Source organism: Hylobates moloch, unplaced genomic scaffold, assembly GCF_009828535.3.
Source record: "Hylobates moloch isolate HMO894 unplaced genomic scaffold, HMol_V3 SCAFFOLD_12, whole genome shotgun sequence".
Taxonomy (NCBI): domain Eukaryota; kingdom Metazoa; phylum Chordata; class Mammalia; order Primates; family Hylobatidae; genus Hylobates; species Hylobates moloch.
In genome coordinates, this window is record NW_026652287.1 from 13,403,928 (window position 1) to 13,431,108 (window position 27,181).

At 43.5% G+C, this 27,181-nt stretch overlaps 1 protein-coding gene across 4 annotated transcripts in view; it reads right to left on the reverse strand.

The window, feature by feature from the left end:
* CCDC60 (coiled-coil domain containing 60) overlaps positions 1-27,181 on the reverse strand; it is a 203,228-nt gene that overhangs the window by 69,044 nt on the left and 107,003 nt on the right. The window lies entirely within an intron of this gene.

The window sequence follows — 27,181 nt, forward strand, 5'->3', positions numbered from 1 at the left end:
GATACCATCATGCATGGGAAGGGGTCAGCAGTGAAGTGCCTGGCACAGAAGATGGGCTCTTCCATGAAAATCAACGGCATAGCAGGCACTAAAGGGCCTAGGCTCCTGGCTAAGGCTGCCCTCTCTTTGATTTGCCTAAATGCTCACATCTGTGAGCATGACTGCTACAGAAGTTCAAGTACTAATGTGTGGGTTCTTGCTGTGTCAAGTAACATATGTTGGGACTTCATTATTCTTTTCATGCCAACTCAACCACTATTTCATAATCAGATGTCTTGATGCTGGCTTGATGTGAAGGGATTCTCAGCCCATACCTCCCTGAGCTTTGCCAGTCTTCACCTTAGGGTTGGAGTTAGCAGCCCTGTGGTGGAGAAGGAGTGATGCAGAGGTGTCTACATGTTTCTTTCTGCCTGTCTGCCCACTTTGTTCCTAGATGTAAATGTTGTTTCTCAAATTCAGTTTTATTTGTTCTCCAAATTCCTAATAAGCAACCATCAATTTTATTTGTTCTCCAAATTCCTAGTAAGCAACGAATGTGTGTTGGGTATCGTACTGACTGTTGGGGATACAGTGATGAACAAGACATTGGGTCCCTCAGGGTTCATGGTTCAGTAGGGGAGAGAGAGAGAGAGAGAGAGATACATGAAGTCAATAATAGCACAGGGTAATGGGAGAGGCAGGACTCTGGGCTTTGGGGAAGGGGGCACCTAACTGAGACTAGGGGGAGGCTGGAGACCTCTTCCTGGAGAAAGTAGTATTTTCTTTCCCTCTTTGAAGGTGGCCTCTTCCTCTCCTCCGGTGTCTCTCTTGTGCTCAGTTTTGCATGGGAATATTTCCAGCCAGCTGTCATGGCCAGACTCATATGATTAGTTGACCTCTGCTTCTTGGCTAGGATGAGTTAAGGTGTTATTAAGGGCATTTCATTTCATCGGGGGACTCTTACAAATGTCCATTGGGAATATGCTGGGAGGTGGGAGTTGGGGATTTTCCAGCATTTTTCAAATCACATCACACGGGTGGCAGCTAAATGATAACATTTCATTCATTCATTACTCTGGCTGACCTTGGCTGAGAACCTGCTATTCCAGGGACCAGTTCAGGGGACTGGGGCTGCACAAAGCAATAAGACAAAACATTTGCCCCCCAAGGAGTTCACAGTATAATGGAGGAAGAACACCCACAAACAGATACTCTCAACCTAATGTACCAAAGGGCTATAGGAACCTAGAGAAATCTTGGAAGGCTTTCTGGAGGAGGCAGTATTTAGGCTAAGTAGGAATTCACCAGTAGAACAAAGTGGGACATGGCATACCAGTAGATGGAATATCAGGTGTAAATGCAAAAAGGTGAGTCTGATGATGGCCTCTTTAGGGAACTGTAGCCATCTTTAAAACACTGGAGCACAGAAGAGTGGCTAGAGCTAAAGCTGACAGCGCAGGCAGGAGACATGGTGCAGGGCCTTGGGTTCTTAAGTGAGCCTGGATTTGGGAATTGCTTGGACTCTACATAAAAATGCTTCAGGAATCTGCAAATGTCTGAGTTTTCATTAACAGCTTTTAAAGCTATTAACAACACCTACAACACAAAACATCCTGTTATATACCAGATCAATTCATTTTGTACATTTCTATTGCATTGGCCTGCATTCACCAATTCTGAAAGGCCCATTTTTTCACATCTCAACGTCCTTGACGTGAAACCGTGTCTTACAATCATTGGCCATTCACAATCACCACCAGCCACGTGGCAGTCGCCTTGCAGTTGTCGTGGCCTCTATAGGTTTAAATTTGGTTGTTACTCCTGGTAGCCTGACTGCACAATTGCCCCCGCTGGGCAATAAATCACTGGACCAGGAGTTTGAAGTCTGAAAAGTCTTTTTCTTTGACATATGCTTATAAAATCAAGAAAGTAGGCTTGGTGCCGTGGCTCATGCCTATAATCTCAGCACTTTGAGGGGCCGGGGCGGGTGGATCACTTGAGGTCAGGAGTTTGAGACCAACCTGGCCCACATGATGAAACCCCGTCTCTACTGGAAATACAAAAATTAGCCAGGGTGGTGGCGGGTGCCTATAATCCCAGCTACTTGGGAGGCTGAGGGAGAATCACTGGAACCCGGGAGGCAGAGTTTGCAGGGAGGCGGAGGTTGCAGTTAGCTGCGATCACGCCACTGCACTCCAGCCTGAGTGACAGAGTGAGACTCCATCTCAAAAATTTTTTTGAAAAAGCAAGAAAGTGCCATTATTAAAACGGTCAGACTTGGGTCCACAGCTGGGAAGAAATCTTGGAGATAACAGAGGAGCATCCTCTTGAGAAATGTTCCATAGCACATTGTTGACTCTGAGTGGAAGAGTGATTCTGAAGAGTTGGGCTTTGAATGTGAAGAAGTTTGAGGAATACCTTAACCAATGTATTTTACATGTGTTTTCCTTTTGGTTTGAACAGAATATACAAATATAAATGGAATATTAAAAAATTATTTAAGTAGGTAAAAAAAGCTTTTCTTAAAAATTAGGAAATAATATATATATTTTTTAATTTTTTAAAAAATTTTAATTTTTGTAGAGATGGGGGTCTCACTATGTTGCCCAAGCTGGCCTCACACTCCTGGCCTCAAGTGATCTCTTGCCTCAGCCTCCCAAAATGCTGGGATTACAAGCATGGGCCACTGCACCTGGCCTAAAATATTTTTACAAACTGAAAATTCTAAGTGATAAGAAAGACCCATCTTATGTTAATTGGCAGTGTTTTTATTTTGTTAGGTTAAATTTTTTAAATAAAAAATTCTTTTCATTGTTTAATTTTTTTTTTAGTGGCATATCTTAGATTTGATGGTGGTTTAGACTCAATAAAATGCAGTATTTTTGCTCTTTATGAATGTGCTCCTGGAAGATTACCACTGAATGTTTTCTAAATTTAAATCCTGCTTCTCAGCTCATGTAAAATTTTTTGAATGTTTGTGCCACATGTCATATATCCATCCCAGACAGTCAGTTGCAGGCAAGGATCAGTCATATCTGCTCAGCTCATGTTCTTGTCATTGCAAAATAATCTCTTAATTTCCTCATGTATAAAATTGTGCAAAAGCAAATGGGTGGGTAACCTGTTATCACTTAGCAATGCCATATTGTCAGTTATAGGTGCTTTTGCCTGGCTTTTTTTTTTTTTAATTTTTATTTTTTGAGACAGCGTCTTGCTCTATAGCCCAGGCTGGAGTGTAGTGGTGTGATCTCGGCTCACTGCAACCTCCACCTCCTGGGTTCAAGCAATTCTCCTGCCTCAGTCTCCCGAGTAGCTAGGATTACAGGCATGTGCCACCACGCCCAGCTAATTTAATTATTTATTTATTTATTTTTATTTTTAGTAGAGACGAGGTTTCACTATATTGGCCAGGCTGGTCTCGAACTCCTGATCTTGTGATCCACCCACCTTGGCCTCCCAAAGTGCTGGGATTACGGGCATGAGCCACCACGCCCGGCTGCCTGGCTTTATTTTTAAGTTCAGGAATGTGAGCAAGTTAATATGAGGTGGAATTCATGTTTGAAACAAAAATATGCTTCCATTTTGCTTTCGAGCTTCTGAATCAGCGAGAGTCCTGAAGCTGCAAGGGAACTTGATAAAAAGAAAACCGTTAGCATTTACAACCTCTTAACTTCACACATGAGGATTTTTCTCTGTGTAGCACAAACAAAGCAAATGCAGAGATAACCTGGGAGGTGAGACTGATGTGACAGCAACGGCTTTTCATTGTCGTGCCACTTTACAGAGATGGGATGGACTCTGTTTCAGTCTGCTTTGGCTGCTGTTACAGAAATACCATAGATTGGGTAGCTTAAACAACAGAAATTTATTTCTCACAGTTCTGGAGGCTGGAAGCCCAAGATCAGGGTGCCAGCATGATTGGGTTCTGGTGAGGTCCCTCTTCCAGGTTGGAGATTGCCATTTTCTCACTGAAGCCTCACATGGAGGGAAGAGAGCCAGAGAGCTCTCCAGAGTCTCTTTTATAGGGGCAGTAATCACATTCACGAAGGTGGAGGCTAATCACCTCCCAAAGGCCTCAACTCCTAATATCATATTGGGAGGTGGATAAGGATTTCAGCATATGAATGTGGTGGGGGGACACAAATATTCAATCTGTAACAGACCCTTCACTGAAAATTTGATTCAGAAGTCAAGTCTGATACTGATGCAGGGCAGGCATGCCCAAAATTGGGGCTTAGCCTGGGAGGGTGCTTGGCTTCACCCAGGAAAGAGTCAAGGGTGAGCTGGTGGTAGAAGAAAACAGCTTTATTGAAGAGGCGTTGTTACTGCTCTATGACTGCACCTGCAGAGCAGGGCCACCCCACAGGCAATGTGCTGAGAGCGGCAGCTCAGGGCAGTTTTGTAGTCATATTTATATCCACTTTTAATTACATGTAGGATAAGGGGTAGTTTATGTGGAAATTTCTGGGGAAAAGGTGGTAACTTTTGGGTCATTGTGTCATTGCCATAGAAAGGGGCAGTAACTCCCAGAGTGTTGCCATGGCAATGGTAAACTGATGGACATATCTTATGGAAAGGTGCTTCTGCCCTGTCCCTGTTTTAGCTAGTCCTCACTTTGGTCCGGTGTCCAAGGCCCACCTCTGGTATTGAGTCCCACCTCCTACCTCAACACAATGCACACACCAAGAGAATATGAAATGGGTTATTACTCACATAACTAGATTTTCTGGGGGGAGCGGGGAATTCTCCCAAGCAGGTCTTGAAACTGCCGGAGAGAGCAGGAAGGGGCCAGTGGCTTGGGGTTTTATGGTGGTTAGGGGGTGAGGTAGTGGTTCTACATTTGGGGATGATTTGAACTTCCCACCAGCATCAAAGGAGGGTGCAACTGGGCTTTCTTATCAACTTGCCCAGATATAGGGCAGAAGGGAATGGTGTGGGGGGTGAAGATAGAGTGTTGGAGCTTGAAATCCATCAGTAGTCAAATATCAAGAATAGAGTCAGATTCTTTATTACATGGATTAATCCCAATTTCCAATTTGTGTGTTTGCCTAAATAACTGCGCCATTATCAACCATTCAATGAAAACATTCAACAAATATTTGGTGAATTCTTATTACGTGCCAAGCACTATGTGTTGAGGATGCAGCAGTAAACAAAATAGCTGCAGAGTTCTGGCCCTCGTGAAGCTCGTATTCCAGAGGGTAGAGACAGATTCAAAACTAAGAAGTAAATGGTACCCAAAATGCCAACTGCTATGGAGGAACAGAGCAGGCAAGTGGGAAGAGTGACTGCCAGGGATGAGGAGTGTCAGTGCATGTAGAAAAAGATGATCAGTGAAACCCTCACTCAGAAGGTGATGTTTGCAGAAAGACGTGAAGGAGGTAAGGGAGTAAACCATGCACATACTTGCAGGGGGAAGAGCATTCCAGTAGCGGGAACAGCATGTGCAACGGCTCTGAGCAAGTACAATTTTAAATTAAGAAAAGTTTAGTTTCCATTGAATAAAATGTTATACGACATCATATAATACGATGTGTGCTACCAAAATGTTGGCTTTGCATGTTTTAGAAATTGGTGTTGTTGATGGAAATAAAACCAAACTCTGTAAAATATTCCAAAGAGGTTTATGCCAATATGAGTGGCCATGGCCTGGAGAAAACACAAGCCCAAGGAGCCTTGAGTAAGTGGCACAGAGGCAGTCAGAATGCAGCTCTGTTTTATACATTTTTTTTTTGAGATGAAGTCTCACTCTGTCACCGAGGCTGGAGTGCAGTGGCACCGTGTCAGCTCACTGCAACCTCCATCTCCTGGGTTCAAGCAATTCTCCTGCCTCAGCCTCCCAAGTAGCTGGGATTACAGGCGCCCACCACCACGGCTGGCTAGTTTTTATATTTTTGGTAGAGACGGGGTTTCACCATGTTAGCCAGGCTGGTCTTGAACTCTTGACCTCAGGTGATACACCTGCCTCAGCCTCCCAGAGTGCTGGGATTACAGATGTGAGCCACATCGTCCAGTCTGTTTTATACATTTTAAAGAAGTAGAAGTTACAGTCAAAGTCATAAATCAATAGAGGTTTTACATTGGTTTGGCCCAAAAAAAGGTGGGATATCTTGAAGGTGAGGCTTATAGGTCATAGGTGGGTTCAGAGATTTATTTTTTTATTTTTATTTTTTTGAGATGGAGTCTCACTCTGTCGCCCAGGCTGGAGTGCAGTGGCGTGATCTAGGCTCACTGCAACCTCCGCCTCCCAGGTTCCACGCCATTCTCCTGCCTCAGCCTGCAGACTAGCTGGGACTACAGGCGCCCGCCACCACACCCGGCTAATTTTTTTTTGTATTTTTAGTAGAGACGGGGTTTCACCATGTTAGCCAGGATGGTCTCAATCTCCTGACCTCATGATCCACCCGCCTTGGCCTCCCAAAGTGTTGGGATTACAGGCATAAGCCACCGTGCCTGGCCCAGAGATTTATTTAATTCGTAATTGGTTAAAGGAGCAAGAACTTTATTCAAACACTTGGAGTCAGCAGAAAGGAAAGTTGAAATTCCTGGGGGTTGGACTTCAATGTATGAATTTGGGGAGGACACAATTGAATCCATAGCACACACATTTCAGGATCCAGTAGGTTGCAGTTTCTGCACATCATCATGTAATATTTTGCCAGAGTTGGGTTGCAAGAGCAAGACATAATACATTGGTTTGGAGTGACCTGTAGTTCTGCATGACTTAATCCTTGTCCAGTGTAGCTTTAGGTCCTGTTTATAATCTGGTATCTTATTGTCACAAACAGTCAGTTTCATCAGTCTTCTGATCTCTATTTTAACATTAATGCTGGGCAGCTGTTGTGGCTAAATTCCAAAAGGGACGGAATATAATGAAGTGTGTCTGACCTCCCATCTTGTCATGGCCAAGAAGTCAGTTTTTAAGGTTTTTCTGGGGTTCCCTTGGCCAGGAGGGGGTCTACTCAGCTGGTTGGAGGGGGCTTAGGATTTTATTTTTAGTTTACAGTGTTCTACTTAAGACTTTTGTTTGACAGAAAGGTTCTTCTCTGGAAAAGGAAGGAAGGCAAGATGGAAAGGAGGGAGGGAGGAAGAAGAAAGGGGAGGGAAGGAAGGAGGAAGGAAGGGAAAAAGGGAGGGAGGGAAGAAAAAAGGAAGAAGGAAGGAAAGAGGAAGTAAGGAAGGGAGGGAGGAAAAAAGAAAGGAAGAGAGGAAAGAAGGAAGGGTGGGCTGTGTCCTAAGCTGGAAAGGTAGGCAGAATCAGGTAACAACGATGGTCTGGGCACCTGCCTCTCGACTCCTTTACTCCAGGGTCCTACTCCAGGAGGCCATAGACTTTACCATTCGAATTAAGAAGCTCATTTCTTTCTTTCTTTCTTTTTTTTTTTTTTGAGATGGAGTCTTGCTCTGTCACCCAGGCTGGAGTGCAGTGGCGCAATCTCTGCTCACTGCAAGCTCCGCCTCCCAGGTTCACGCCATTCTCCTGCCTCAGCCTCCCGAGTATCTGGGACTACAGGCGCCCGCCACCACACCCGGCTAATTTTTTGTATTTTTAGTAGAGATGGGGTTTCATCATGTTAGCTAGGATGGCCTCGATCTCCTGACCTCGTGATCTGCATGCCTCGGCCTCCCAAAGTGCTGGGATTACAGATGTGAACCACCGTGCCCGGCCAAGAAGCTCATTTCTAATAACTCAGTCTAACATCTTCATGTGCTGGGCCTTAGGAACAGAGTTGTAGATTTCCCTCTCTGCCACTGGACTTCAATGAGACTTCGCAAGTGTTTCCAGTGTACACTTGAGATGCTGCAAAGCATTCACATAAGAGCCCTTTTGAAGGTGAACTAGGCACTGTTGGGATTTCGCGTCTGCGGTAGACCTTAGTGCTTCTTACCAGCAGTTTTGTGCCTCACTCTCCTAATCTCTCCATTCTTGGGCACATAACGTATTTGTGCTCACAATGACTCTATGTTATAGGTGCTATTATTATCACTTCCATTTGAAGATAAGGAAACTGTGGTCAGGAAAGACAAGGTCACAGAGCTGGAAAGAAGCAGAGCTGAGGTCCGAACCCAAGCGGTGAGTTCACTGTAGAGCTCAGCTGTGCACTGCGCTGGTTGGTAGATGGTCAGGATGTTTCTGGATGTGGCTGGTCACCCTGTCCATTCGGAAGTCCCACCAGCATGGGCCTTGATCTTGAAGTTTCCATGAGCCACTGGGTCCAGGACTAACTTGGGTGGTTTATCACTGACTGGTAGGTGCCAGGGGTTTGCTGTTGTCCAGATTCTCTCATGGATTGGAAGGCTGTCAGAGTGACTTGTTGGGTCCCGAGACAGACTGTGGTCTGTAGAGGCAGAGAACAGAACAGGCACCGAGGCTAGTCGTGGCGGTTCACGCCTGTAATCCCAGCACTTTGGGAGGCCGAGGTGGGTGGATCACTTGAGGTCAGGAGTTCAAGACCAGCCTGGCCAGCATGGCGAAACCCTGTCTCTATTAAAAATACAAATATTAGCTGAGCGTGGTGGCAAGTGCCTGTAGTACCAGCTACTCAGGAGGCTGAGGCATGAGAATCACTTGAACCTGGGAGGCAGAGGTTGCAGAGAGCTGAGATTGCATCACTGCACTACAGCCTGGGCAACACAGCAAGACTCTGTCTCAAAAATAAATAAATAAATAAATAAAGTTAGTTGGGCATGGTAGCATATGCCAATGGTCCTAGCTACTTGAAAGGCTGAGGCAGGAGGATCACTTAAGCCCAGGAGTTTGAGGATGCAGTAAGCTATGACTGTGCCATTGCATTCCAGCCTGGGTGACAGTGAAATCCTGTCTCTAAAAAAATTCTCAGTCTTTACCTCTGCATTTCAGTCATTTACTTTTTTGTAGTAATTAACAAGTTGGTAAGAAATTTTTTTCAACTTATTCATGCTCTTATTCTAAAAAGAGTTAGAAACAAAAAAAATTTTTTTTAAGTGAGACAGGCAGAAGGCAGAAAAAAAAACCAAGAAAACGAAATCAGGTAAGACACGTAACAAAACCCATGCCACGTAATCTGGTACATAAATTTGGCCCTGAGCATCCTAGTGGCTGAGGCAAAGAGGGAAACACAATCCTAATGTGATTCCTAATGGCTGAAGATTTTTAAAAAGCTGTTTAGGAGATGCTGGGCTGTTCCTGGTGCTGCGACTAGGAAGAGACTTCTTTCAAGGAGCTGTACAGGGAGCATACTGTAAAAAGCCAAGTCTGTCGCAAACCCCTAGATACAAATAGAGTGATCAATGCTTGTCTCATCAATTAACTCCACAGAAAGAGACAGGGCAGTCACTGTTGGACAATCTGAGAAATCTAGCAAGCGTATTTTCTGGTGGAATTTCAGCCCCTCTTCAGGCAAGGCAGTCAGATGTCCAGCTGCCAGATCTTCTGGAAAGGCCCGAGTGACAGATGAATGTGGTTAAGGGGAGGGTCTGGGCCTTCATGTCAGACACACCAGTCTATTCTGGGAACTTCAGGCTGCAGGATGTTCACTCAACGAGTTTGGGAAGTGCTCCCTTGATACCGCGGAGGCCCATTTAAAGACGCTTAATATTTTAGCAAATTCTCATTTAATTCCCTGTGTGTTCCCTACATTTTCTTCATCATTATTGCTGATTACCAGGCTATTTGTGTGAAGGGAGCTATTTGCAGGGAAGAGCAGTTTTCGCCTTTAAATCCACTCACCCGGGGCCTCCTGCTCACTGCTTTGTGCGATGTAAAACTCCCCTGACTAACATCACAAGAGGAACGATGGGGAGTAAAATAATTAACTGCATCAAGCAAGCGGAGGAAAAAGCGGATTATAAAATGGAAAGTTTTCTCTATCCAATACAATTTCTTCTCAACCAGTGCATGGGAGAGGGTGGGTTGTTATTATTAAGGGACATATGTTCTCTCTATGGGAGTCTGTGTGAGCTGATGAGAGAAGGATGCTTACTGCAGCAATAGGAGTATTCTCAGCAGGGCTCGCCCGAGACAGACCAAAGGGACAGAGGGAAGGAAGCCCAGGTTCCATTTCTAAGCACCTTTGGACTTGAGGAGCAGTGTGGGCGACGGGAAGGTGTTAGAGGGGACTGCCTCTGGATGGACTCTACTTTTTCACTCACTTAGGGTGGTTTTAAACCTCTCTGAATCACAACCCCTTCATCTTCAAATGGGGAAAATATTAGTTCCTCCCTCAAAGGGCTATTGGGAGGATTAAATGAGACAGTAAAGATAATGAGTTTACTGTAGTGCCTAGTACATAGGGCTCCGTAATGGGAAGCTGTTGTTATTATCGACAACTTGCTTAACAGTCTGGAGAGGTTGGAGTGATTTACAGATGAGAAAACAGAGAAAAGTTTAGGTAATTGATGGTCATAACAGCTGGAATACGGCCAAGCAGAGATTAGAAGCCAGTAGGGTTGATTCCAGAATTTCTCTCTCTCTAATTGCATGCTCCAACCACAGGTATGTTCAGTAGAAAGCTTTAAGGCTTTGAGTTTATGTACCTCTGGGCTTTTTGTTTTGCAGATTTCATCTCTAGGTCTGTAGAATAGAAACAAGTGGCTTACCTTTTCCCCCTTTAGACCATGTTTTTACCCAATCCAAAGCACCATCTGTGGCAGATTAGGTCATTATTGGGCAAATACTGTCTTCCTCTCCCATCCCCTACATTCAGGGTTGGGATGTATTTTCTCAGTGTCCAGAATTTGGACTTGGACATGTGTCTCCTTTGGTCGATGGGATATTAGCAGATATGAATTGAACGAACACATAAAATGAGCTTTCTCAGCTGGGTCCATGTGAACAAAATCCACGATGGACCCAGAAGAGTGAGAAAGTCATGGAACAGACCTTTCTGAACCCAGCAATTCTAGCCTAGCTCAGCCAAGGCTGGAGCAAGAAAGAAATATGTGTCAAAAGTCATTGAGTTTGGGGGCAGCTTGTTACACAGCATCATGATGAAAATAGCTGACTGGTGCATCATCCATCGTAAAATGCACCATTATTTTATGAACCGCAAAGAAGAAAACACAAAAACACATGTCGATTAAATTAAGACATGATTGTACATTGCATTCCAAGTTCAGAGATGATAAAATGTGCAGAAAATGTGCTTCTTAGACATGATATAGTATTAAGAAAGAAGTTGCCTCAGACCTAAGAAAGATGGCCTGGAGTAGGACCTGGAGCATGATGTAATTAACAGCTCCTTCTGAGAAGTATCTAGCAAATGTGATAAAATATCTGAGCAATTTTCTGATATTCTCTGTGAGATCAAGAGTCTTTTCTGGAGCATTGGATTTACCCATGGTGCTGGTTATTAACAACAAGGCTATTAACTTTTAACTAACCACTCCTACTTCAGGTGATGCTATCTAGTTCCTTACTAATCAAAGTGTGGTCCAGCAGCATCAGCATCATGTGAGAGCTTGTTATGTAATTGCCCCATGGATTCATCTTACCCGCTGCATAGATAAAGCCACTTTGCTGAGATAGCATTATTGCAATAGAGAAAAGGTTGTATAAATGTAGTCAGCTAAGTGGAAGGACAGCACAGTAATTTATTATTACTCAAATCAACCTCCCTGAAAATTCAGAGTCAAGGATTTCTTAACGATAGCTTGGTGGGCAGGGGCTAAAGAATGGGGAATGCTAATTGGTGGGGTCCAAGATGAAACCATAGGGAGTTGAAGCTTATCTTCTTGCACTGAGTCAGTTCCTGGTTGGGGGGCACAAGACCAGATGAACCAGTTTACTGGTCTGGGTAACGCAAGCAGGGCCATCAGAATGCAGGGTCTGTAAAATGCCTTGAACACCTGTCTTAGGTTTTACAATAGAGTTGTTATCTATAGAAGCAATGGCGGCGGTTAGGAATATTGTGCTCTCTGGCTGCATGACTCTGGAGCCATAATTTCTAATCTTGTGGCTAATTTGCTAGTTTTCCAAATCATCTTTGTATTAAAGTTAAACTAAATTCCTGCTATGGTTGCTTAGATCTATCCCCAGGAATGAACAAGGGCATCTTGGAGGTTAGAGGCAAGATGGAATCAGGTCAGATTTCTTTTATTGTCATAATTTTCCTATGTCAGATTTTTCTCACTGTCATAATTTTTGGAAAGGCGGTTTGGGTTAGAATTGCAGAATCTTGGGCCCCACCCGAGACCTCTTGAATCTGAATCTGCATTTTAACAAGATCCTCGGGTAATTCATGTACACATTGAAGTTTGAGATGCACTTGTCTGGATACCTTTTCCCCCCTATTGAAAGGAACTCTTTCCAGAAAAAAAATCTTCCAGTTGGCTTTACCAGAAGGCTAGCCCGCTTCCTGCAAGTCTGAACTAAAACTCTGCCACATGCTAGCAATCAATCAATCTTAGAAGTTCTCTAAGAATCTCTCGGCCGGGCATGGTGGTTCACGCCTGTAATCCCAAGACTTTGGGAGGCCAAGGGGGGTGGATTGCCTGAGGTCAGGAATTCGAGACCAGCCTGACCAACATGGTGAAACTCTGTCTCTACTAAAAATACAAAAAATTAGCCGGGCATGGCAGTGGGCGCCTTTAATTCCAGCTACTCGGGGGGCTGAGGCAAGAGAATCTCTTGAACCCGGGAGGCGGAGGTTACTGTGAGCCGAGATCATGCCATTGCACTCCAGTCTGGGCGACAGAGTGAGACTCCGTCTCAAAAAAAAAAAAAAAAAAAAAAAGAATCTCTCTATTGGACATTCTTATCTTGAGGGCACTCTGCCTGAATACATTTCCCATGACCTGAATTGACCTCCCTCCCAAGGGCCCTAAAGAAAACTAGGATTGAACATCATCTAAAACAGACCTTCCCAGCCCTCTTCTCAGGAACCTCACAAGAAGCTGCAGAGTATTGAAGATTTGGGAGGCAGTGAGGGAAACTCATGTTCAACCTTTCTATTATGGGGGGCATAGGATTAACTACCACAAATCACTGTGTTAAAAACTAACAGCTCAGATGTACTTAAAAAAAAAAAAAACTTTTAATGGTATTATGGCTCTACATCCAGCTGGTTTTCACTTACATTTTCCGTCTCTGCCTACAAGAAATATGGGGCTATAAAGCCAGGAGTGCTTTGACGGGAAAGGCAGAATGACATTAAGATGAACAAACACTCTTGGCAATCCGATTTCAGGGATGTCCTGCTCTTGCCGAAGGGAATTGCCTACATGGGAAATTTTCATTTAACAAATTTTACTGTTTTCAAATAATAGCAATTAAGTCAGTTTATTCCCAGTTGGTTGAGGCTGGAGGCTTGGGGAGCCCACTTCATCTGGCTGGCTCAGGCCTTGCTTTGTCAGCCCACGCAGACATATTGATTTCAGAGGAAGAGAGGGCAAAAATGATGGAACGAAGGGATCTGAAACACCTCCTTAAGTTCTTGAATTTTCAGGCAACCCATAGAGGCAAATTAATAACGCAGCCCCAGTTCAAAAGCACCAAGCAAATATTTTGCATTTAAATTCTTGCATTAGAATGCCCTGTTTATACAATAACTTAATAAATCTAGCCTGGCTGCCAAATTGACAAGAAGGTGAGAATCATTCATTAAAATGCAAATGCAATTGAGATGAAATTTGGAATACATTTATTACAGTAATTGAACTTCAGTCAACTGTAGTCACAACACAGATTTTGAACTGCCTTTCAGACAAAAGGACGTGTTGTATTATTCTCCCCCCGCCCACCACCAAGTTAATATCTTTGTCAGCATGCAAATTAAAGCTATTTCCTGAGTGCTAATGATTTGCAATGGAGGATTTCACTCTTCTTTATAGGACAAGATTGCCAGAGATAAAGGTCAACTACATACACAAAAGATTGCTCTGGTAGCATATTGTGTATACAGCAAATTGATTGCAAACATATTCTGAGTGTTTATTGCAACCACATTCTTATTAAATCACATCCAAACATCTCCTTGCCATCCCTGGGTCATTTGCTAATTGTAATGCCCAACAATGGGAAATTTGCTGAGTCAGGATTTCACCTCTCGATCAAGTTTCAGATGGATTTCTCTCCTTTCTGAATGACTCAGCCCAAAGAGGAAGACCCGTTAATGGGTTCTTTTTGATCATAAATTGGATGGAAGAAAGATGCTACTGGGACTTTTATAATGGCCCAGAAAATTTGACTCTCAATGGAGGAGAAGTTCCTTTAGTTGCTTCAGTTTTATTCTCTCTCGCACTTTTGCAAAATTCTTGGGTCTGAGCAAAGTGTGCACATGCACCTAGCAGACTTCTGTTTGAGTTGGAAGAACCTAGAGTGTTTCTTTGGTTAAGGGTAAGTGTGCTGTTTAGAAACCACTCTAGGGTGGCAAAAACGAATTCGTTCCAAATGTAGAACAGAAAGATTGTGTCAGAGGTGTATAAACCAGAGCAACTCCATCTTGAATGCGGCTAGGTAAAATGATGCTGAGGCCTCCTGGGCTGCATTCCCAGACGGTTAAAGCATTCTAAGTCACTGGATGAGATAGGAGATAGGCACAAAATGCAGGTCATAAAGACCTTGCTGATAAAACAGGTTGCAGTAAAGAAGCCAGCTAAATCTCACCAAAACCAAGATGGCAACAAGAGTGACCTCTGGTTGTCCTCACTGCTTCACTCCCATCAGTGCCATGACAGTTTACCAGTGCCATGGCAATGTCAAGAAGTTACGCTACATGGTCTAAAAAGGGAAGGCATCAATAATCCACCCCTTGTTTAGCATATCATCAGGAAATAACCGTAAAAATGGGCAACCATTAGCCCTTGGGGCTTTACTTTTATTCCTTTACTTTATTAATAAACTTGCTTTCACTTTACACTATGGACTTGCCCTGAATTCTTTCTTGTGCAAGATCCAAGAACCCTCTCTTGGGGTCTGGATCGGGACCCCTTTCATGTAACATCTTTCTAGTGACCATGAAGGGACTATAGTACAGAAACCCCCAATAAATGTTGGGGTCCTGTAACACTTGTGTCTTTTGACCCCTTTCATATCCAGTTAATTGATCATGAAGTGATGTCAACTCTATTTTCTGAATATTAGTTGACTCTCTTCCTTAACCTAGCCAGAAACCATCATTTACTTTAGGTAGTTTCCCACCAGGTCTTTTCCTTCCTATTGGCCACCTGGCTGCCCCAGGGCTTTTTTGAAAAGGCAAATCTCATCATTCCTGTCTTAATGCTCAAAATCCTCTAATGGCTTCCTACTGTTCTCAGGGTGAAGTCCTGAGTCCTTCCTTCTCCTCCTAGCAATGTCCTCTAAGATCTGGAATTTATTTCTAACCATTCACCCTGCCATTCCTTTGCATCTCTCTAACCCCTTGAAATTGCACATGCTTTTCTTTCTTTCTTTCTTTCTTTCTTTCTTTCTTTCTTTCTTTCTTTCTTTCTTTCTTTCTTTCTTTCCTTTCTTTCTTTCCTTTCTTTCTTTCTTTCTTTCCTTTCTTTCTTTCTTTTCTTTCTTTCTTTTTCTTTCTCTCTTTCTTTCTTTCTTTTTCTTTCTCTCTCTTTTCTTTCTTTTTCTTTCTCTCTCTCCCTCCCTCCCCCTTCCCCTCCCTCCTTCCTTCCTTTCTCTCTCTCTTTCTTTCTTTTTCTCTCTTTCTTTCCTCCTTCCTTCCTCCCTCCTTCTCTCTTTCTTTCCTTTCTTCTCCTTCCTTCCCTCCCTCCCTTCTCCTTCCTTCTTTCCTTCCTTCCTTCCTTTCTTCCTTCCTTCCTTCCTTCCTTCCTTCCTTCCTTCCTTCCTTCCTCCCTCCTTCTTCCTCTCCTTCCTCCCTTCCTTCTTCTTCTTCTCCTTCCTCCTCCTCTTCTTGTTCTTGTTCTTGTTCTTCTTCTGTTTTTCTTCTTTTTCTTTCTTTCACTCTTTCTTTTCTTTCCTTCTTTCTTTCTTTTTCAGAGACAGGGTCTTGCTGTGTTGTCCATACTGGAGTGCAGTGGTGCCATCATAGCTCACTGCAGCCTCAAACTCCTGAGCTCAAGTGATCCTCCTTCCTTGGCCTCCCAAAAATTTAGGATTATAAGCATGAACCACTGTGCCCTGCCTGCATATGCTTTTCTTTCTCTCTGCAGCATCTTCTCCATTGTCTTCACTTGGCTTGATTTCTATTTGTCCTTCAAGGTTTGGGTAAAACTATCAACTATTGGTCATTCAATACCTCTTCCCTTCTCTCCTCTCAGTTCCAGGCTAGGTCAAGTGCACCCACAGCTCCTTGTATCTATGTACTTCCTATTATTGCACTCAGCACACTACATGGTGATTGCTGATTGACTTGTCTGCCTTTCCTACTGTCTGTGGGCTCCTTGAAGACAGAATCTGGCATGTAGAAGGCTGTCAGTGCTTGGTTTTCCTTCCCTACTTCTCTCTATTGCTCCCAATGACAGAAAATGCCAGTTGCCTACCAAGTATCAACTTGCCTAGCTTCTTTAGTAATAGACCACATTATCTTGGGCATCAATATGCCTAGATTAACAACCAGCAAAGCAAAGCAAAATCAAACAACTACCACCACAAACAAAAACTGTATTTCCCAGCTGCCTTTCCACATAGGCTAGGCCAATGAGGTACAAGTGGAAGTCATTTAAAGAGGCTTCTGGGAAAATTCTTTAAAGGAAATTGGCAAGCTGGGTAACATATGCCCGTTAGCCCCCTTTTCAGTTCCTTCCTGTTGCCTGAAGCTTGGCTATAATGGTTGCTGCTCCAGCATCCATTTTCTGAGCATGAGGAATTCTGGCAGATGGAAGCAAATACGGAGGACGGTGGATAAAATCTAGAAGGAACCCAGGTACTAGATGACCAGGAAGCTGCCATACCAGTACTAGATCACCTTTGTCCAAATGTAAACCCTTTTTATGTGAGGGAGGTAATTCTTTATTTTGTTTAAGCCATAGTGATTTCAGGGCTCTGCTACCATGCAGCAGAATACAGTTCCAAGAGACAGTATCTCTTTCTCTGCCTCTTTCTTTTTTCTTGACCAAACTATCACAATTCACACATTTAAAATGCTATTGTCCTTGGCTAAATCAATGGCCGTGGACCAGAAAAAGATATTGGGAGAGGCTGGTTTAGATAATTGGATAGTAACAAGGAAACTTAGAAACATGAAACTCCGTCAAGAGAATTTGGCCTGGGAGAGTCTCCACTGAGGGTGTCCAGGGCAGCTGGTAAATAGGCAACAGGTGAGTCTGAGCCTGTAAGAAATGAGGGCTGGGACAGGAGGGGGTGGTTGCAGTTAGAGAGAAACAGGAGGTTTCTCTCTATAGTGATGGCTTGAGTGAGGCACTGAGCTAAGCACTTTATATGCATTATTTCATCAAACTCTCACAACATCCTATGAAGTAAGTACTATTATCCCCATTTTGCTGATGAGGAAACTAAGGCTCAAAGAAGTCAAATAGTCTGACCATAGGGTTAGTAAGAGATGGCACTGAAATTTAAACACAGGCAGGCTAATTCCAAAGTATTACATGAGAAAAATACACTGGTTTTGGAAATGGTCTGTTCTAGGTTTAACTGGCCATGATTTCCTTATCACTCAATGTCTGTGAGTCATCTTACCTCTTTGAGATGCCCTTTCCTCACCTTTAAAATTTGGATACATTAATACCCATCCTGGGACATTGTTGAAAATCATATATGAGAGGCAATTAGTATGGTGCCTAGTACACTGGAGCCGTTCAATACATGGTAACATCATCATTTTTTTCTTCTCATTTTTCATCATCATCATCATCATCATCATCATAACAATCATCAAATTATCATCATCGACTTCTCCTTCTCCTTCTTCCCCTTTCCCTTCTCCTCCTCCTCCTCCTATCCTCTTTCCCCCTCCTCTTTCTCATTCTTCTTTCTTCTTCTTCATTGTAGTCATCACCATGAATGCCTTCTGGTACAACTTTCTTGCTTTGCACACGACCAGGATGGTGGTTTGGCTGTAAGCCCCACAGGCTTCTGGGAAGTGGCACTTAGTTCAAGTGGTGAGCCTAGGAGGTTCTCTTCTCTGAGGGTGATGGGAAGAACAGTCTAATTAGATTACAATTATTTGGGGATTTAGTAAATTGCATTATGAAGTAATTCAGAAAGGTCTGTGAGTCCACTGTGCCTAGTGGTGGTAGGACAAGTGCTTGGTTATCATGTTAAGTAATGAAATATATTAAGCTAAGGGGCCCAGGAATTAACCTCTGCTTTGCTGGATAAGAAATGAGATGCAGAAACCTTCTAATTATTTTAAATGGTTTTCTTTTCTTAATTCTTCTTTGATTTAATCTCTATCTCAGATCTTCATTAAAGAAAATGACGATGGAAGAAAAGGAGGAGGAGGGGAGAGGGGAGGACAAAGAAATGGAAAGAAGAATCTGAAGATCCCATATCACAGCCTGTGAACACACAGGATGTTTCACAGGAAGACATTGCTGATAACAGTAAATTACAATAAAATCTAAGGGTTTAGGCCAAAGTGGGATATACATTAATGTCAGTTAAAAAGCCAAGTTCTGGCTGGGTGTGGTGGCTCACGCCTGTAATCCCAAAGCTTTGGGAGGCTGAGGTGGGCAGATTGCCTGAGGTCAGGAGTTCGAGACCAGTCTGGCCAACATGGTGAAACCCCGTCTCTACTAAAAATACAAAATAAAATTAGCTGGGCATGGTGGTGCATGCCTGTAATCCCAGCTACTCTGGAGGTTGAGGCAAGGGAATTGCTTGAACCAGGGAGGTGGAGGTTGCAGTGAGCCGAGATCATGTCACTGGACTCCAGCCTGGGTGACAGAGTGAGGGTCCATTGCAAAAAACAAAACAAAACAAAACAAAAAAACAAGCCAAATTCTAACTCTAACTCTACCAAAAAATTGCTGTGGGATTTAGACAGATTCATGAACCACTCTGTTCTGTTATCTAGGAATGAATAACTATTACCACTACCATCTCCACCATCACCACCACTATCGCCATTTCCACCACCATCATCACAACTAGAATATGACTCATTACCGTGTGCCAGTAACTGTGAGAAAGCTTTTGCAGCTACTGATTTCTTTAACTTCTGAAAACAATCCTTCAAGGCAACCCTCAATAGTGTTGCTAGCCTCATTTTATTGTGTGGAAACTGAAATGCCAAGAGGTTCAGTGACTTGATCAATGCAAAGATACCCAGTCTGGGTGGAGCGGAGTCTGGACTGGTTCTTGGGCCTAAGCCTGTCTCGCTCAACCATTCTTCAAGACAATATTGTCTTAACTGAGTAGTTGTGAAAGACAAAAAATCAGAAAATAGATGCAAAAGCACTTTGGAAGGTCTTAAAACATGTCGTGCAAAGAGAAATTATGATTCTAAATTGGATATTAAAAACTGCTTTATAAAGAGGGAGGACTGGTTCTTTTCACCTAATCACATTATTACTAATTGTCACGGACACAATTAGAAAAGCAAGCCCTCTTATCAATGTAGGATATGCCCATAGATGAGTAGGTGATGAGTGAAGTTAAGATGCAAAAAAGCTATATCTCTATGCAAAGCAGCTTCAGAGTTTTGGCTAAACGAATCTCTAGAAATTAAATTCCTTGGAGGCAGACACCATATTATACTCATTCTTCCATCCCTCTCCTCATCCCTTTGGCACATCGTGGGGACCTAATGTTATTTTTGATCAAATGGCTAGTTGATTCAGTGAAGAAGAAAAGATGATGTTGGTAATTTGATCTCTTGGTGAGGGCCGGTTCTATTCTTATCCATCTCTAAACTTAGGGACCAACATCTTCAGGCAACATTTCTCATGATTCACAAATGTACTCTCAGTAAGTATTTATCTAATCTAAATCTCTTCACTGCTTGCCAATCCCATTTCCATGTGTTCTGCCTAATTTTGAATGCAATTCATTTAATTCCTTCCTTCCTGATATCTTTACTGGACACTGACTGTGTATAAGGTGCTGTGCCATGCTGAGGATACAAAAATTGAGAGGATTTGGACTTTGCCGCCAAAGAATCTACATTCTAGATAGTATCTGAAGGCCAGAGACTTCCACTTCTGGTGTCCATGGCTTGGCATTAGGGATTATTGTTCTGACCTGAGTCAGAAGCTAGACTGAGCATTTTGGAGTGAAAAGACCCTTGGGGAAAGCCCCAAGCCCCCATTTTGCAGATGGGGAAACTGAGGCCCAGAGAGGTGACATATCACATGACAAATTACAGGCAGACCTAGGACAATAATGGTGCAGGGGTTGGGGTGGGGCTGGGTGGGGGTCTCTGGATTCGCAGTGCAAGGCACTTTGTTCTAAACCCCCTATCACCCTACACACCACTCAAGGAACTGAACAGCATGATATACTTAGCTGGGGCTTTGGAATTCAAAACTCTTGGCAGTGTAATGACCAAAATGTTTTTTGCTCTTCCACCTTGCACCAATTATCTCCCTAAAGGTGCAGATGTACATCTGGTGAAAAAATGCATCCCTGTTTTAAGTCCTTCAATGGTTCCCTTCCCTTTATGTTGGCTGGACCTTGCTTTGTTTCAGGAGTCTGCCCCCAGTGGGGCTGAGTAACAAAAGTTTTCAATTCAGGTTGCCTTGCTCGAAAATCAAGCTGTCATCATCTCTCCCCTGCATAAGGGCCATTCTCTCTTAATTGGTCCCCCTGCCTCAGACCTCTTTCTCCCAATGATGCTTCCCTATATAGTACACACCCTTTCCAGACTCTGCAGTCCAGCCTGCAGGGCTCTGTGAGAGCTGGATTTGTCTTCTCTCTCTCTCTCTCTCTTTTTTTTTTTTTGAGATGGAGTCTTGCTCTGTTGCCAGGCTGGAGTGCAGTAGCGTAATCTCAGCTCACTGCAACCTCTGCCTCCCAGGTTCAAGTGATTCTCCTGCTTCAGCCTCCCGAGTAGCTGGGACTACAGGCACACACCACCAAGCCTAGCTAATTTTTGTATTTTTAGTAGAGACGGGGTTTCACCATGTTGTCCAAGATGGTCTCCATCTCTTGACCTTGTGATCCGCCCGCCTCGGCCTCCCAAAGTGCTGGGATTACAGGCGTGAGCCACCGCGCCTGGCCTCTCATCTCTTTAACCTCTTGATGCTCTAGCAGTACCAGATAGTCTGCTGCACAGCCATGCTCTTCTTCATCTCAGTGCCTTTGCTTGTCCTGCCTAGAATGCTCTGCTCTTCTCCACCTGGCAAACTTCTACTCATCCTTTATTTTTAATTTTTTTTTTTAATTTTAATGGATTTAGGGGGTAGAAGTGTCATTTGGTTACATGGGTGTATTGCATATATATCCATGAAGTCTGGGCTTTTAATGTAGCCATCACTGAATAGTGCACATTGTACCCAGTAATTGCTCATCCCTAGCCCTCCTCCCTCCCTCCCACCCTTCCTGGTCTCCAATGCCCATTATTCTGCTGTCTATGTACATGTGTGCACATTATTTAGCTTAATATAAATAAGAACATGCAATAATTCACTTTCTGTTTCTGAGTTATTTCACTTAAGATGATGGCCTCCAGTTCCATTCATGTTGCTGCAAAAGACATGATTCCACTCTTTTTTATGGCTAAGTAGTATACCACATTTTCTTGGCCCAATCATCTGTTGATGGACACTAGGTTGATTCCTTGACTTTGCTATTGGGAATAGTGCTGCAATAAACATATGAGTGCAGGTATCTTTTTAAAATAATGATTTATTTTTCTTTGGGTGTATACCCAGTAGTGGGATTGCTGGATTGAATGGTAGATCTATTTTTAGTTCTTCCCAATTCATCCTTTAGAACTTGATTAGGTATGAGGCTTACTCGCCCGCCCCTGCCACCAGAAGTTACTTCTGCTTTTCCCGGACTAGGTTAGACACCCCTGGTCTCTCCCATGAACCTGCTGATTGACCTGTCTGGCCATGCACTCTCCCCTCCCGCACCCACCACTAGACTGACCTCCTTAAATGCAGGGCAATTTCTCAGTCTTTCCTGTGTCCTCAGACCCTGGCACAGTGACTAGCACATAGAGACTACTTAAAGAATATCTATTGCCTGAATAACTAAACCATTTGAAATTCTTGAATTTAATGCTAATGAAATACACGCCTGTTTTTTGGCATGTAATAATGGCACCTTCTTACACTGATGTGGTATATTCACATTTTCTTTGGATGGAGCAGGTTATAGAACTGTATGTGCAGAAGCTGAATGATCCAAACAGGATAGAGATAAATGGATGCCTTTGAAATATATATATATTTTTTCCAACTGGGAACTAGAATATAGCTGTGTTCTGGAAGAAGTGATCAAATGAAACAAGCTCCCTACATGCCTCTCAGGGAAGTTATTTCTCTCATTTGTAATGCAGTCCCTGACCTACCTTATGCCACATGACTAGGAGTGGTGTTTAAACCCCCCAAAGGGAAGGCAGATCTGGCGTTTAATATCAAGTTACACAAGTGTGCGCATGTTGTACTTTGATTGACGGTAGAATCTCATGGACTTGGCAAGCTTTTGTGACCTGTTCACATAGACATACACATACACATAGACCCTCAGGCCACACAGCATCCTGCCTGCTCCAAAAAAGTCACCCTATACCTTGGGAACACAGTGACAGCAACCTAAAATGGCCAGTGGATTAGAGGATGCTGACCAGGCTGCAATCCTCACCACCTGACTTCTATGTGGTTAAAAGGTGCCTTGGCTCAGGGCTTCTGTTTAATTAATGTGAGTCAGCGTTTGTGTAACGCTGTGTAAGAGGACTGCATTTCTTCTGGAAGAAGAGGGATAAAAACCTGCCAAGTGTCAACAAACAGTTCTATATGCATCCCAATTAGGGTGATTTCTGGAAGGCAGCAGAAGCCCACCACAGCTCTGGTTTCTAGGCAACTGCTATTAGGAGTTCTGAACCTCACTGGAAAGAGAATATTGCCAAATCTCAGTCTGCCTTGTTAAGGAACCTAATGCGCCTCTTCCTGTCCCCCTCCTCTCCCCACCCCCATTCTTGTCTATTTACCCCATCATATTTAGAAGCAAATTACGTCTTGGAGGGGTGTAGAAGAAGCTAAATATCTTCGAGGGCAAAAGCCCTGGGGAAGGCTCAGGCTTGGAAAATCATGCTTTTGATAGTTACTCTTTCTAGATCACTCTCTGTGTGTCAGGCAAGTCCCTGAAGCCTCACATGGGTTACATCATTTAATTCCTACAAGAGCCCTACAGCTAGGTACTATCATTTCAAAGATGGAGAAACTGAGGCTCACGGATCGAAGCCACTTGCCCAAAGTCACACTATGAGAAGGTGGCAATGCCAGGATTTGGATTCTGGTCTGTCTGAATCCTGGAGTCATCGCCTCTTTAAAATAAATTTGTTTATATTTAAGATATGCTACTTGATGATTTCATATATGTATACATTGTGAAATTATCACCACAATCAAGATAATTAATATATCCATCACCTCTCATTGTTACCTTTTTTTGGTGATAAGAGCACATAGGATCTACCTGCTAAGCAAATGTCAAGTGTACAGTAGAGTATTGTTACTATAGGCACCACGCTGTATATTACAGCCCCAGAACTTATTCATCTTGCATAAGTAAAAATGTGTACCCTTGACAAACATGTCCCCATTCCACTCCATCCCTCCCCCACCCCACCCCTGGCAACAATTCTTATACTCTCTGTCTCGATGAGTTTTCCTGTTTGCCTCTATTAGACTCAGTGGCCACTTTCTTTTCTTTCTTTCTTTTTTCTTTTTTTTTGAGATGGAGTTTCACTCTTGTTGCCCAGGCTGGAGTGCAATGGCGTGATCTCGGCTCACTGCAACCTCCGCCTCCCGGGTTCAAGCAATTCTCAGGAGCCAGTTTCTTAGCCACTGTGCCTTCCTGCCACCTGTCAGCACCCAGGCAGCTACCCTACCTGAGAAAACAGAAGCAAAGTATTGTGCATAGCGGTGGTTCAGCAGTCAGTTTTCAGTTCTGAGATAAACCGGTTCAATATGTTTTTTTCGAGAATGCAAACTCCACCCTGCCATCCCTGTTATTACCTATTGTGCTTAATGACTAAATGGAATGGGAGGGATTGCTTTTATGGACCTGCCATTGTGGATATAGAAAAATGCATCAGCAGGGAGAGAGGCTTTTTCCAGGGCACACCAACAATTTCCAAATCACCCCCTGGTTTGTAATTTCAGGACAAACAACAGACAATGGAATAAGGCACAAGACCACCAGCCTGTGATGGTTCGATCAGTGTTCTTCTGCCTGATTGATGGCAGGGACTGCTCGCTGGAGACCCACAACTCCTTAGGAATTCGCAGTGGCTCCTTCACTAAGCATCAGTACAACGGGAAGTGGGAGGGGTCTGAGGCACAATGCAGTTGTGAGGAGGTGTTGTCAAAGCTTCCCTTTTGAGTTTACAACTTGAGTCTTGCCTGTCACCGTGCAAAGAGGGCTTTTGATTGCCTCCTGGACATGGGGTGGTTACCTGAAACTCGTCCTCGCTGCGATATATTCAGAGGGATCCCAGCAGATGTAAAACCTCCTTCCAGGACCATGGGCCAGCTCTCTCCCCTTCTTCCAGAGTTTGCTGAGCTGTGTCAGTATGAAAGCTATTCCCTTAACTGCCTGATCCCCAGGATTGAGCTATCGTCTCTCATCTTCTTCTCACATTTGAGATGACCTTACATCAATCCTAGCCCAGTGCCTGACTCACAGCAGGAGCTTAGTAGAAGGCACCCAGCCTTCCAGGTCCTTGCCTGTGATCATGTGCAGATTGCTTTCTCTGTCTGTGATATCTCCCCCAACTCCCTGTGACTTTTTAAAAATCTGATTATTACCTATTATCTTTTCTAGACCAAAAATATCCAAAGGGTACAAATTAAAAAAAAAAAAACTTACAGGGGCCATGCAGGTAAAAGGTAAATGAGCCCAAACACACACATCCACACAGGCACACACAGCTTTTAAAGCTGTATCTAGTGAACCATCATAGACACTCTGACTCATAATTTGGCCTGTGATTCATTCTCTCTGTCTCCCACCTTCCCTCTCCCTCACCCTTTTTTTCTTCCTGTATCCTTCCTCCCACATCCTTCTGTGACCCCCCCAACCCAGCTCTTTAAGCTTTTATTTTTATCTTTGTATAACTACCAATAAAGGGCTGTTCAGTTGTACGGCCCCAGAGGCACCACTGACATTGTACTCTACAAATTGTGGCGACATTCACCCTTGAGTTTATATTGTGAATGACGCCCCCTGGAATTGTGCAAAAGGGCAGTCTTGCCCTGAACATATACTACTCCCATCTCCACCCAATCCTTGTGCTTGTGTAATAGTAGACCTTCAGGAAAAGTTCATGAGATTTAGGAATTGCTTTTCAGTTAATGTGCATTTTGAGCTGTCTCAGAGCAAAGATGGAGATTCAGATTCCTGTTTTAACTAGTTGTTTAGATATGGCTTTATTTAATGGACTCCTACATAGGCTTTTATTTTTTTGAGACTGTCTTGCAAAACAGTGCTCTATTTGGTTTCTTTAACTTTGCACCCATATTCTGCCAGGAAACACTATTTGTTTATTATTTTCAAATTTTTCCATAAGTTATTAGGGTACAGGTGGTATTTGGTTACATGAGTAAGTTCTTTAGTGGTGATTTGTGAGATTTTGGTGCATCCATCACCTGAGCAGTATACACTGCACCATATTTGTAGTCTTTTGTTCCTCACCCCTCTCTCCCCATCCCCCCAAGTCCCCAAAGTGCATTGTATCATTCTTATGCTTTTGCGTCCTCACAGCTTATCTTGAGAACATACGATATTTGGTTTTCCATTTCCAAGTTACTCCGCTTAGAAGAATAGTCCCAAATCTCATCCAGGTTGCTGCAAATGCCACTAATTCATTCCTTTTTATGGCTGAGTAGTATTCCAGGAAACACTCTTTTGAAGCTAATCCAACCCTGAATAATTTCTAAAGCTTAACACATACTCATAGGTGCTGAAGGGTCAGGCCATTCACTTTTTAAAAATGGGACACAGAAGGCACGATGACATCAGAATTTCCTGACCCCCAAACTCTGTCTGCCTCAGATGCAACCTAAGGGAACTTGTTGAAGAATTGTTCTCAACACTTTGCAGGCTGTTTAATTTGGTTGTCCTGCATTTTTTTTTTTAGCTCAGGGCAGAAAAATGCTTCTCAGAGCATTCTTTTTTTTTGAGATGGAGTCTCGCTCTGTCACTCAGGCTGGAGTGCAGTGGTGTGATCTCGGCTCACTGCAACCTCTGCCTCCCGGGTTCAAGCGATTCTCCCACCTCAGCCTCCTGAGTAGCTGGGACTACAGGCATGTGCCACCATACCTGGCTAATTTTTGTATTTTTAGTAGAGACGGAGTTTCACCATGTTGACCAGGCTGGTCTCAAACTCCTGGACTCAAGTGATCCACCCGCCTCGGCCTCCCAAAGTGCTGGGATTAGAGGCGTGAGCCACCGTGCCTGGCCTCAGGGCATTCTTATTGACTTTGTTCTCATTTTCATGGGAAATTTGGGGAAGATAAAGTTCAGGTATATTTTTAAGGGCTGTTTCTATTCCAGTTGTATGGTATAGTGCAGCTGTGGTGAGGTTGAGGGTATTTTCACTTTGGGGAAACATTGCCTTCCACATCACTGTTCATCTATTAAAATGCTTTATGTACTATATCTGGGCACCTAATAGAAAAAAAAGAGCCATTTTGCTCTTCCTGTAAGTTTTTCTGCAAGAAAGGGCCAGAAAATCTCTTTGGTTAGACATTAGAGCAACTTCCCTTAGATCGAGCAGGGATAAGGTATCCCGGGGCTCCTAAAGGTAGCCTCCCTTGTCCAGGTAGCCTGGTTGTCTGGGGGAAGGTATTTAATCAAACGCTCTGGGTTCTGAGAGCCATGATGGTGTGGATCAGCGAGATGTCAGAGTGGCCAGCGTGGTCTCTAAGACCTTGGAGGACCTGTTTTTTTTTTTTTTTACAGCGCCACCTTGTGGTCGTGAGAAGCAATGGCAGCGGAGGACACAGCGCCAACTTTCTGTGGGACAAAAAAATTCAGCTCATTAGACAATTCAAGGGCAAGATGAGGCTCCTAGAGGGAGACTCTAGACTTCCCATGAATAATTCACGCAATGGCCTATGGCTAACTGGAAAAATAAAAGAAGCGAGACTTGAATTTGTAGCTCAGTTCATGTTACAGAAGAAATGGCCCTTATGATGA